This window comes from Chrysemys picta, chromosome 1 (genome assembly GCF_011386835.1).
Source record: "Chrysemys picta bellii isolate R12L10 chromosome 1, ASM1138683v2, whole genome shotgun sequence".
NCBI lineage: Eukaryota > Metazoa > Chordata > Testudines > Emydidae > Chrysemys > Chrysemys picta.
The window spans coordinates 247,216,693-247,229,135 of NC_088791.1; the positions used below are offsets into that span (position 1 = coordinate 247,216,693).

The 12,443-nt window shown below is 47.5% G+C and overlaps 1 long non-coding RNA gene across 1 annotated transcript in view; it reads right to left on the reverse strand.

Moving 5' to 3' along the window:
- Window positions 1–5,829: 5,829 nt before the first annotated feature.
- The window catches only part of LOC103305982 (uncharacterized), a 38,569-nt gene continuing 31,955 nt past the window's right edge, over window positions 5,830–12,443 (reverse strand). Inside the window, exon 3 of the long non-coding RNA XR_002888598.3 lies at window positions 5,830–7,112. This is a non-coding gene — a long non-coding RNA (uncharacterized LOC103305982). The remainder of the gene's footprint in view (window positions 7,113–12,443) is intronic.

The window sequence follows — 12,443 nt, forward strand, 5'->3', positions numbered from 1 at the left end:
TATGTGTAAAGACTATATCAGTCCTGAGCTCCAAAGAAAGATCAGAAATGTTAGCTCTGAGTTTCACACTGAAATTGTGTAGTACTCAGTTTTCCCTTAAACATTTTATTAGGAAAAAGTCTGAAAAATCAATATTTTCTAATAGAACTTACAATATTGTTTCATATATCACCATTCTGATATAAAATCCCACAAAGCAAATTAAAGTGTAGTGAGTTAGATATTAGTTGAGTTACAATAACAGTATAAGCAAATGGAGCAGTTGGCCAGAATAATGCACTTAACTTCTGGGGACAAATGAGATGTGCAGCGGAACCTAAATCTCACCTGAAGCATGGCACCTCTAGCATTCTATAATTTTGGTCAAACTAACACTTCAGACTTAAAGCTTGATTAAAACATTTTTCCAAGTGCTATTTTAGAGTTTTACATATGCTTTTGTTTAGACATGTTTGGACAAATCAAAGCCATTAGTAGTTATAGCAGTGTGCTGTCTGGATTTTCCTCCTCAGGTTACAACTAATCTTGCACACATGTTGCTTGGCTACATTTTATAGTTTTTAATGAGGTTTTATATACCCAAGTGAAGTATAACTCAAGACTTAAATTTCCTGTCAGACAAGCTTTTAAGGAAATATGTACTATGTTCAGCTTCCATTCACTATTACTTAAACAGATTTCAGACACTCATTTTTTCTTCAGAAATATTTGACTGAATAATGTAGTATCTATATCCTACCTGTGAAACATTTTCTTTAGACCCCTCTTCTCATTCAAATACTTTATTGTTTCCAAGACTAAATTTCCAAAACTGAAACTTGAGGTCCTTGATTGCTGCCTGTTGTAAATTCTTAAGATGTCATCTGTATGCTTCTAAAGTCCACTGAAGTCCTCAAAGCAAAATAAGGTTGCAAGAGTGCAGTATGTGAGTTAAGAAGGAGATTGATGAGGCAATTTTGAGTTTATATGCTGGAATTGAAAGTGAGAAGTGCAGGCTATTAACCTAGCCCTGTTTTCACTACTGTACAGAGGCAGAGAGTTGGAGCATACTCCTGGTCTGAGATTGAATACTGATATGAATAGTTAAAGGCTATTTGGCTGTTTTTAATTATTAGTATAAATAAGCTTTGCTGCTTTGAATAAGAGGATGAATTTTGCTATCTTACATGTTTGTAACTCCATTGCCTTCAATGGTAATTTTGTGTTAGATGGCAGAATATGGGCTGCAGCTTTGCTTAACGAAAAGCAAGTGGAATAAATGTGCTGCTTTTGGCAGAAAAAATGCAGATAGATTTGAACTACATATAATCAAATGGCAATAAATGTTTATGCAGTTAGTTTCCTAGTGACAGCTCATATCCTTCCAGAATATTGAGTTTGGCAAAATTTAAACTGAAAACCAAGAAATACACTGTTAAGGTAAACATGCACCCAACCTTGACTCTGCCCCATGGCAATGGTAATACCCACTGGGAATTATCTGCATGCACTGCAGCTGAAGTCACTGGGTTGTAGCTATATTGAATGGTAATGCAATAGGTGAGACTAGGTGGTAGAGGTCTGTTTGTGAGCTGTGTAATATTGTTGAGGTGATTGGGGTTTGCTCCTACCCAATCAGTGTAAGGAAAGGGAAGCATATATACCCTAAAAATGGAACTAGCATGCATCAGTTTATTGCAAAATTATGTAGGTTGGTGCTGAGGTAGTGCCAGGTATGGTCTCTGGGGACTAAGGTTGGGGCTGGGACAGGTAGGGTCCCCCCAGCCCACAGTTAGGTGAAGGGCAGATAGGGCACCTCATCCTAAGGTCAGGTTTAGAAGTAGTGTTCCTTCTGGCCTGGGTTATGGATGGGGCAGGTAGGGTCCCCCTGGACCAGTGTTAGAGATGGGGCAGGCAGGGAGGTACCCCAGTATAGGATTGGGGTGTGACCAGAAAGTGTCAGATGAGAATGAGCGCTGGGGTTAAAATTGGGCTGGAAAAGTGCTTCAGGCTTGGGTTACATTGAAGGGCAGGTAGGGCCCGCCCCCCAGCCTAGGGTTTGGGCAGGAAGGGCACCATGTTCTAGGGTTAGAGGTTGGAGTAGATAAACTTTCACAAATTATGGTTTGGGCAGGTACAGTCCCATAAGCCTAGGGTTAGGGTTGGAACAGGTAGGGCCTCCCGCCCTAGGGTTAGCATTGGGGCAGAAAAAGTCTCTCAGGTTATGGCTGGGGTAGATAGTACTCCCAGGGTTAGGGTTGGGGCAGGTAGGAACCCAAAGTCTAGGCTTAGGTCTGGAGCAAGTGAGGGTCTCAGGCCTAGCATTATGGTCAGGTGTCTCAGCGTAGGGTTAGGCCTATATTGTCCCTATGTACTTACATGGATCCCTGAAGGCGACTTATCTAGTGAACCAAAAAGGACCTTCCTCTCTTTAGCGGGAAAGGACCAGAAGAAATATATGTTATCAACTGATTCTGTGGGATGACAAATGAAAAAACATGAATGGAAGTGAGGCTCATAGGTTTACAATCAGTGTTTCTGAGGGGGAGACCAAGTGGAGATCCCTGGACAATGTTCACTGCTCCTCAAGAGTTCAGAGAGCTAATGGATGCTGCCCAGAGAAACTTCCCAGAGATTTGAACAGACAAGTGCACAAAATCAACCCTCACAGTCTTGGTCTCAGATAACCCCTCCATCCAACCTCTTCTTTCTTGATTGGATATATAGCCTATTAGCTGAAAGCCAGAAGGAGGCTGACAAGGAGGTTCTGCAACTTCGTGGGCTCATAGATAGGACATGCATAAATAAAAAGGTGTGGGGAAAAGTGAAGAGACAACCTCAACAAGACATTCTGGAAGAGGCAGAAAAGGGACTGCACGCTGTCAAGATACATGTGCCAGGGTCTTCCTCTCACCACAAGGAAAACAATTGTAAGGGGAATCCAAAAACTGCATCAACAATAGGCCGCTGTTCATGTTTCTGTGAAGGAACTGCCAAATTAAATTCCTGACAGGCTGTGGCAGCCAGGTGGAATACAGGCTAGCCCACCAAGACTCCTCACCCTCCATAGATGGCAACAGCTCCCACCATTACATCTTGGGGTGGGATATGAGGGTGAAGAAATTAATAGCATGGAGCATAAGCTTGTATAGATGTCCCTGTGATGTAGCTTGGAATCAGGCCAGCCAGGCCTTACTGAGTTGGCTTATATGGGAAATTCAAAGCAGCTAGGGAGAGGGGCTTGCAGGGTAGGGGCCTAACCTGAAGCTTTGAAGGGCCAGAGGAAATGGGTGGGCAGGGAACACTATAGAGCAGGGGTAGGCAACCTATGGCACACGTGCCGAAGATGGCACGTGAGCTGATTTTCAGTGGCATTCACACTGCCCGGGTCCTGGCCACCAGTCCGGGGGGCTCTGCATTTTAATTTAATTTTAAATGAAGCTTCTTAAACATTTAAAAAACCTTATTTACTTTACATACAATAATAGTTTAGTTATATATTATAGACTTATAGAAAGAGACCACCTAAAAACGTTAAAATGTATTACTGGCGTGTGAAACCTTAAATTAGAGTGAATAAATGAAGACTCGGCACATCACTTCTGAAAGGTTGCCGACCCCTACTATAGAGGCTGGGAGCAAGCGTATTATCCCACCGAGTCTCTGTAATGCCAACTATGTCACAGTCGTGTTTATTTACTAGCATTTTGAATTCTTCCTTCTTATTCCCCATACTTCTCATGTTAGTATACAGACATCTAAACTACTGATTTGATTCCCACACCCCCAATTCTGTCTTGTTTCTCCTTTATCCCTGCTATAACAGCCCTTGCTCCCCTCAAATTCCAACCCTTCTCCCAGGTCTCCATGTTTTTTACTTACCTGTGGGCTTTTGTCACCTGCCCCCTTCAAACCTAGTTTAAAGCCAGAGGTTAGCCAGTCTATCCAAATATGCTCTTCCCCTTCCTCGATAGGTGAACCCCATCTCTGCTTCGCGGTCCTTCTTCCTGGAACAGCATCCCGTGGTCAAGGAAGCCAAAGCCCTCCTGACGACACCAGCCAGGCATTCACCTCCAGGATGCATTTGTCTCTGCCTGGTCCCCTACCCTTGACCGGAAGGACTGAAGAGAACACCACCTGTGCTCCCAACTCCTTCACCCATACTCCCAGAGCCCTGTAGTCACTTCTGATTTGCTGAGGGTCATACCCCGCAGTATCATTAGTGCCCACATGGATGAGTAGCATGGGGTAGTATTCAGAGGGCCAGATGATTCTCAATGATCCCTCCGTAACATCTCGGATATGGGCCCCTGGCAGCAGCATACCTCCCGGGATGCCATGTCAGGGCAACAGATGGGTGCCTCTCACCCTCAGAAGAGAGTCACCAACCACCATTACCCTATGTTTCCTCTGGGGAGTGGTGGCCGTGATCTTCCCAGCCTTAGGGGTACATGGCTTCTCCTTCTCCACCTTTGGGGGTGATTCCTCACCGCTCATTGTTAAGGTAGCAGATTGATTTTCCATCACCATGGTGGGTGGGTGGGAGTAGGGGTGGAGCACTGCCTGCTGCCAGAAGTAACCAGCAGCCAGTGTCCTCCCTGTGAAAGAGCCATATCCTCCTCCCCCAGTGGTGTGACAGCAATGCTCTCTAGCTGGATAGCTTCCTCAGCCTTGCATGTCTCCTTATGAATATTCTTGAGGAATTCCTTGTGGGCACAGATGCTCCTCAGCCTAGCCACCTCCTCCTGTAGTTCTCCCACCTGCTTCCTGAGAGATTCCACCAGCAGGCACCTCTCACACTGGATGGTCCCCCCAGCCTGGCTTTCTGCGGGTGGGAAATGCAGGCTACAGTCTCTGCAAATCCACACCAGGATCTAGGTAGAGGCATGCATGGTTAGGTTGTCTGTCTGGATACAGGTGCAGGTGGAGGAGACAGCAGCAGCAGCAGCATTGGCACTGGCAATGCAGCCCTTCCTAACCATAGCAATTATATTATGACTCCCTCTTACAAACTCCCTCTCAAACTCCCCTGTTTACAGTCCCCTGTTCGCTAACCTTGTTACTCTTCTGCCTCAACAAGAGAGAGATTTGCTGCTGCTAAACAGTGTGTCAGTTACCAGACATTCCAGTCTGTTAGCCTGTCCAACAAACACCTGTAAGGCAAGAAAAAGACTGGCAGAAGCCCGAGGAAATGCTTGATGTCCCTAGATCCTGAACCCCCCTGAAGAGGGTTCCTCAGCAGTATTCAGCCCGTCACTGGACACACACAGAAAATACCAACTCCACTGTCTCCAAGGAGACAGATTACACACCAGCAGGGCCAGTGCAACCACTAGGCGAACTAGGCAGCCGCCTAGAGCGCCTAGTGGTTGAGGGCGCCTAAAAGCCCGCTCAGGCGAAGAGGTGGAGTGGAGGTGAGCTGAGGCAGGGGGACGCGGGGAGGGCTGCCCGCAGTAACGGGGGGGGGGGGGGCATACAGGGGAACCGCTTCCCGCCCCAGATCACTTCCACTCTGCCTCCTCCGCTGAGCACACAGCCCCCGCTCTAAGTCTCCTCCAATCGGTGCTGCAAGCCCGGGAGGGGAGGAGAATTAGAGCAGCGCCGGCGTGCTCAGCGGAGGTGAGCTGGGGCGGGCTTCCCAGGCGGAGTTAGCTGCTGCGGGGGGGGCTCCCCGGGTGGGGTTAGCTGCAGAGTGTGGGTAGCTACTGCGGGGGGGGGGGGAGCTCCCCGGGTGATGGGCTGGGTTAGCTGCCGTGGGGGGGTGTGTGGTTAGCTGCCGCGGGGGGGAGGGGGTGGGGTTAGCTCGGGGGGTGGGAGTGGCGCAAGGTGGAAGTTTCGCCTAGGGTGCGAAACTTCCTTGCACCGGCCCTGCACACCAGCATGTTGGCCCAGCAGACGATGCACACTTCACTTTAACAGAACAGTGCTGAGATGGATTTATAATAAAACAAGAATGAGTTCATTAATAAACAACAGAGATGTAAGTGATACTAAGTAGAGACAATAGAAACAGAAAATGGTTACAAATAAAACAAAAGTATAATCATATGTTCTAGTGTCTAAAACTTAACAAGTTACAATTCTGAAACAGACCCTTGATGGAGACTTGTACACTCTTCAGGGATGAATGCACCTCACTGACACAGCATTGTCAGAATGGGAAAGTTTATTAGTCATCTGGAACACAGCATAGGAAGTGCTTAGGTTAGCATACAGAACTGAAGGTTAAAGCATAGTCCATTCTGGGTAGCTCAGCACCAAGCCAAGCTAAGCTTCGTGATCTCCACTGTTCAATTCCTGTCTCTCCATCTGTTAGACTTCCGTGGTCAGAACCTCAGGTTAGAGCCCTGACTGCCTCTAGCAGCGAACATTTATCCCCCACCACATACCTCTCCAGTCCTTTGATCTTGAGCTGCTGAGTGGTGAGGAAGTCTATACCTCTCTGGGTCGCTGTGTGCTAGGTCTCACTGTTTAGGCAACTGGATTTGCCATTTTCTTCTCAGAGGCTTCATCAATGGGGGACCAAGACCCAGACAGCTCGGCGAGCCCCATATCTACATCTTCATCTGCCTTGAGAGCAAACAGCTCCTTTCCAACTCCGAGATAACAATGCAGCTTACAGGGGAAACTGAGGCACACATAGGCTTCATAAAAATATTACAAAAAATTCTCACTTTGTCACACCTCAAAAGGTTATCTCTTCCTAGCACTGAGGCAGGACTAGGTATTATCTTCTAGACCATCCCTGACAGGTGTTTGTCTAACCTGTTCTTAAAAATTTCCAGTGATAGAGTCCACAACCTGCCTAGATAATTTGCTCCAGTGCTTAACTACACATGTATAACTATAATATGTGTATTATTTAAAGGTAAGCTTTTGCTTTTCATTAATACAGTGAACTCTGTTTTCTACTGCTGGGTATGACATAGCAAGCCTAAAGGAGTTGAACCTATACAAAGCCAGTAGGTGGATTGGTATTTTCTTTGATGTTGCATGGTGAAGTAAATTATTGTTTCCTGTATTCCTTGTTATAGTACCCAGATGTACTATGGCTGTGTAGGAAATATAATAGATTGTAGATTCAGTTCTCTATCCATTTTTGAGATGGTAAGTATGGACATTATTGTAAGAACCTGCATTGAAGAAAATATTTTATATCTTTTTAGGATATTCCAACACAATATATTTCCAAAATAGAGTTTGTGTGAGCAGATGCCCTTTGAAAGTTAGTGTCTTGTATCCTCTGCCATGTATTTTGGCAACAGCATTGTGAGTCTGAGAAGCCCGGTGAATTTCATGTGGCCCATAGTATTTTCAACTCCCAGAGTAGCTTTATATTAAGCACTACAATTCATTAAGAGTCAGAAAAACATTTTTTTAAACTTAAAATTATGTTTTAAAATATTGAAGAAAATTTCAGATAGAATTTAATAATGGTCCCTAAAGATTATTTTTTACAAGTTGTAGACTTCCAGCATGTGCTTAATATCAAATGATGTGGCAAGTCATAATTTCCCGGCGTTACCTGAAGTGCTGCTGTGTCTGGTTAGTGCTTGATGGGTGTCTCCCAGAAGCCCCCATGTGGTCTGAACCTAAATTCTGATGCTGCTTTCTGCAGCAAACTAGAAATGCTTCCACAAGTTAGCATTTTTATTATTATTTAATTACTGTGTAAATGAATAATCAGTATTCTTTGTTACTTATTTTGATATTAAATTAAACTTATATGACACTATTCCAACACAGCTTTTCAATTTCCAGTGTGCCACAAAATTTTGTATTGAAAATGCACAATTGTGTTGTAACCATTGCCATTTTGGGGTGGAGCGGCCGGGGGCGGGGGGAAGAGATAGGGGGAAGGAAATGGAGAGGCTAGAAGCAGGTTGGGGATTCTGGTATCCAGAAAGTCATAGGAACAGTTTGAGAATCTGGAACCCACACTCTTGAGCCTTCTGGCAGTGGGTAAGGAGGGGGCACATTTTCATGTTCCAACTTCTTCCCTTTCAAGTGCTGTCAGAGGGGAGCCTGGTGAATGCTTGACAGCCAGCTGCCCCAATTGCCCCGTTCTCATATGCCCCATTGTTTGTCAGTCCTCCCCATGTCAGGCAGCCTTCACAGTGGGATTTGTCTAACTGGCAACTGGAGATCTTTGCTCTGAGCCTGGGCGTAGGACTGTCCCTTGGGAAGAGCTCTCCAGAACTCTGCCTCCAGGCGGCACATGCAGCAGATTCCAGGGAGTTTCGAAAAGACTTTTAACCAAATGTCACTCAGTTTCTTCATTGGCTTTGAGGATTTTCTCCTCAAAATTGATACTCAAAAAATAAAAAAGTCTTTTTCTGAGGTGGGTTTGAAGGACAGCACCTTTCCTCCCAGAGAAGGCAGACAGTGAGGCCCTGGTGCAAGAATAGGTTAGGTCTCCCCTCCTCTGGCCTCCTCATCCTTCATCCCTGGGGCCAGAGACCCTTGCCCGCCCAACCCTTCCCCTGGAGCCGCTCAGCTCAACCACAACGGGACATGGGCACCCCCTGTCTGGCCCCTGTAACTTCTGCAAACCCCAGTCCACCCCCACCGCCTTTTCGGATGAGCTTCTCCCTGTTGAAGTAGCAGCCACAGTGTGAGTCCATGGCAATGGCACCGGCCAGGGCAAGGACAAGGGGCTACCTGGCCCTGTGGGGGATGAAGCTCCACCAGCGCTGGAGATGCTGCTAGGAGCAGCCCCAAGCTGCTCAGTGCCTGAGCTGAGGATGAGGAGTGGCTGGGGAAGGGGTGGAGAGCTTCCCCAGCCACCCAGCAGGGCCACTTCCTGCTGCTCTGCTGGATGCGCCCCTCTAATATCATGGGCCCTGGGGTGACTGCAGCATTGTAGCTATGCCAGAAGCTGTTTTACCTGCAAGACCTCAGCTACCTTGAAGGTGCCAGCTCCTGTGACCTCTCTGATACCAATGAGTCCTTTGTGTCCAGCAGCTCCAGCTCACTGCTCATTCTGTGCAGTCAGGCCCCACTCAGCCCTGCCCCAGCAGCAGGGAGCACAGTGTGAAGTGATTCAGATCCCTTTCCTTGGGAGATGAGCCTAACTCCTCTTCACCTCCAGCCTCCAGGAGTCCCACAGGAGGCCATCAGGCGGCTAGTAGTGTCCCCAGGGAGACATACAGGACATATGCTTGCCCTGTCCTTTCAATCTCCCTGATAACGCACTTGGCCCCTCACAGGCTCCTCTGCTTCCTCTCAGGGATTTGGCCCAGGGGCTGGTGAAGGATATTGCTCTCAATCAGCACTTAAAAGGGCAGCACAAAGTCTCAACAAATCTCAGGAGGGAGTCTCCCCTCTGGATCCTCTACAGAGAAGGAGAAATCTCTAAAGCTGGGGTACTTTAAGCGAGGCCCCGCCGTCTCTCAACTAAACTTCCCAGAATTAAGCACGAATGGGAATCTAACTTCATAGATGCTTATGGTTTTAAAAAATGAAACACCCCAAACCAAAAAAACAACAGGTTTCAGAGTAGCAGCCGTGTTAGTCTGTATCCGCAAAAAGAAGAACAGGAGTACTTGTGGCACCTTAGAGACTAACAAATTTATTAGAGCATAAGCTTTCGTGGACTACAGCCCACTTCTTCGGATGCATATACTATATACAAGTCAGATCTTACCCACAAATCACGCTGCTGCCAATCCTTTAGAATCTAAAATCTAAAGGTTTATTCATAAAAGGAAAAAGATAGAGATGAGAGTTAGAATTGGTTAAATGGAATCAATTACATACAGTAATGGCAAAGTTCTTGGTTCAGGCTTGCAGCAGCAATGGAATAAACTGCAGGTTCAAATCAAGTCTCTGGAATACATCCCCAGCTGGGATGGGTCATTCAGTCCTTTGTTCAGAGCTTCAGTTTGTAGCAAAGTTCCTCCAGAGGTAAGAAGCAGGATTGAAGACAGATTGCAGTGGTAGATGTACTCCGAGATGGCGTCGTCCTCAAAGAACTCCGCAAATTTCTGCCTGAAGTCAGGACGGAAGCGCTGGACAAGGCCAGGGCCCGGCGACCCTCAGCACAGCCAGGGGGTTGGAGCGCCCCAGGACAGCCGCCATGGCCTTCACCCAGGTTGGCGGGGGTCGGATCTGGCTGGGGTCGGTGGGGCGCACGGGGAAGCCCCAGGGGTCCACCAGGATGAGGTGCTTCACCCTCTCAGGGTACGCCAGGCTGTAGGAGGCCGCCAGGAAGCCCCCCAGGCTGTGCCCCAACAGGATCATGGCACTGATGCCCATCTGCCGGCGCATATGCATCCGAAGAAGTGGGCTGTAGTCCACGAAAGCTTATGCTCTAATAAATTTGTTAGTCTCTAAGGTGCCACAAGTACTCCTGTTCTTCTTTTTGCAAAAAAACAACGGGTTTCAGAGTAGCAGCCGTGTTAGTCTGTATCCGCAAAAAGAACAGGAGTACTTGTGGCACCTTAGAGACTAACAAATTTATCAGAGCATAAGCTTTCGTGGACTACAGCCGAAGAAGTGGGCTGTAGTCCACGAAAGCTTATGCTCTAATAAATTTGTTAGTCTCTAAGGTGCCACAAGTACTCCTGTTCTTTTTGCAAAAAAACAACAACAACCTTGCAAAGCTGAAGAGCCGTATAATCCTTCCTTATCTGGTTCAGGAGGACATAATTAAGGTGGAGTGGAAATTACCTAGCAAGTCCTTCTTGTGCCTAAGGATTAAAGGTCTTCATTACTCTGCATAATGTTAAGCCTGCTGTGGCCTCATTAGTGAAGGGGAAAATAATACTAGCTGAGGGAGTATTTCTGCCATACTCACAGACAGGAGAATAAGATCTCTCAGACTAAATTTGGAGACATCAGCCTCAGCCCTTAAACTATTGGCTGTAATCTCTTATTGTGGAATTTGTGCTCAACTGGGATGTCATTGTGAGTGTGAGCAAAAAACCTAAAAGTAAAATACAGCAACAACAAAACCACTACACACAATCTACTTTAAACTGGATCTCACTAGCAACTTTCAGGCTGATGCTTCACCTGGCTCTGAGTTGCTGTACATTCAAAAACTTCCAAAGATGTGTCCTGGAAGTCAACTATAGCTCTGCTTGAAGAAACTGGAATTGCAGGCTCACAGCTGATATCCTTCTAAACATTTGTGCTTATTTGCTCTTGGGGGGAACAGAGACAAAGCCATCACTGAGACTTTAGACAAGGGAACAATTCCCTCCCACTAGTGAGAGAACTGTTGAGCTCCCTTATCTCAGCATGTGTTCCCTTTGAAACCGTGGCTTCTCCAGGGTCTGACATAGAGATTACACATTAGGAAGAGGCCACTGCCATCTAGGGAGTTGGCAGAACAAGGCTGGGATTCTCTGAAAACCCTGTACAATTCCTAAAGCTCTGTGGAAAAAAAAGCAGTGATTTTTGTGGGCAGAGAGATCACACGCATTTTATGAGGCGGTCTGAAAGGCTCCTACAGGCTCTTCCATCCACACTTTTTCAAATGCTTGGGAGTAGATATCCTCACCCCTGCTGAAGCAGCCTTTGGTAGAAGGGTGTTATGGAACAGAGTGCTTCAGTAAGTCTATAGTTCGTGTTCAGTTCTACATGGTTGTGACACTCTGTACCTCAAAGTAGCACCCTGAAACCCCCATATTCACCTTTGTGATATGATTATACGTTTTGTGCAAAGTATGCTTTGTGGGGTATCATTTTGTAAGGTCTTGATTTGTTGAACCATAATATCCTGTTGGATTGTATGTGCTTATCATTGTATGGGAAGTTATGAGGTACTGCTATATATATGTTACTGACATATGTTGTGAGGTTGGGAACACCCACCACCAGCCTTTCAGTTACAACAAAAGAGTAGCCATCACCGGTCAGATGATCGTTAATGGCTCATTAACACCCAATCTACTATCCCCAGGGCCGGCTCTAGGTTTTTTGTCGCCCCAAGCAAAAAAAAATTTTTGGTAGCCCCCCACCCCAGCCCTGGGCTCTCACCCCCCCCCCACCAGTGCCCTCTCCCACCCACACCCCCTGCTGCCCCAGCCCTCGGCTCTCTCTTCCCGCTCCCACCTGCACCCCCTGCAGCCCCAACCCTGTGCTCTCCCCCCGACCCCCACCCAACCCCACCCCCTGCTGCCCCAGCCCTGGGCTCCCCCGCCAGTGCTGACTTCGTCCACTCCCCCCTCGCCTCCAGCTGGTCCGGCGCTGGCAGGGTCAGGGTAAGCAGCGGGGCTCCCGGGCCGCGCCTCAGCCCAGGGTCCCTCCAGCCAGGGCTCCCACCTCCAGGAGCGGCCAGGACCCAGGAGGGCAGAGCCGGGGGACTGCCCCGGCAGGGGGCTGAAGAGCTGGGGCAGGGCAGCCCCAGAGGGAGGGGAGCCCCGGAGAGTGGGACGCGGGCCCCACACAGCAGCACCCCGGCCTCTATGGCCCCGCTGGTGCTGCTTCTTCAGGCCACCCTGTTGCAGTCCCTAAGC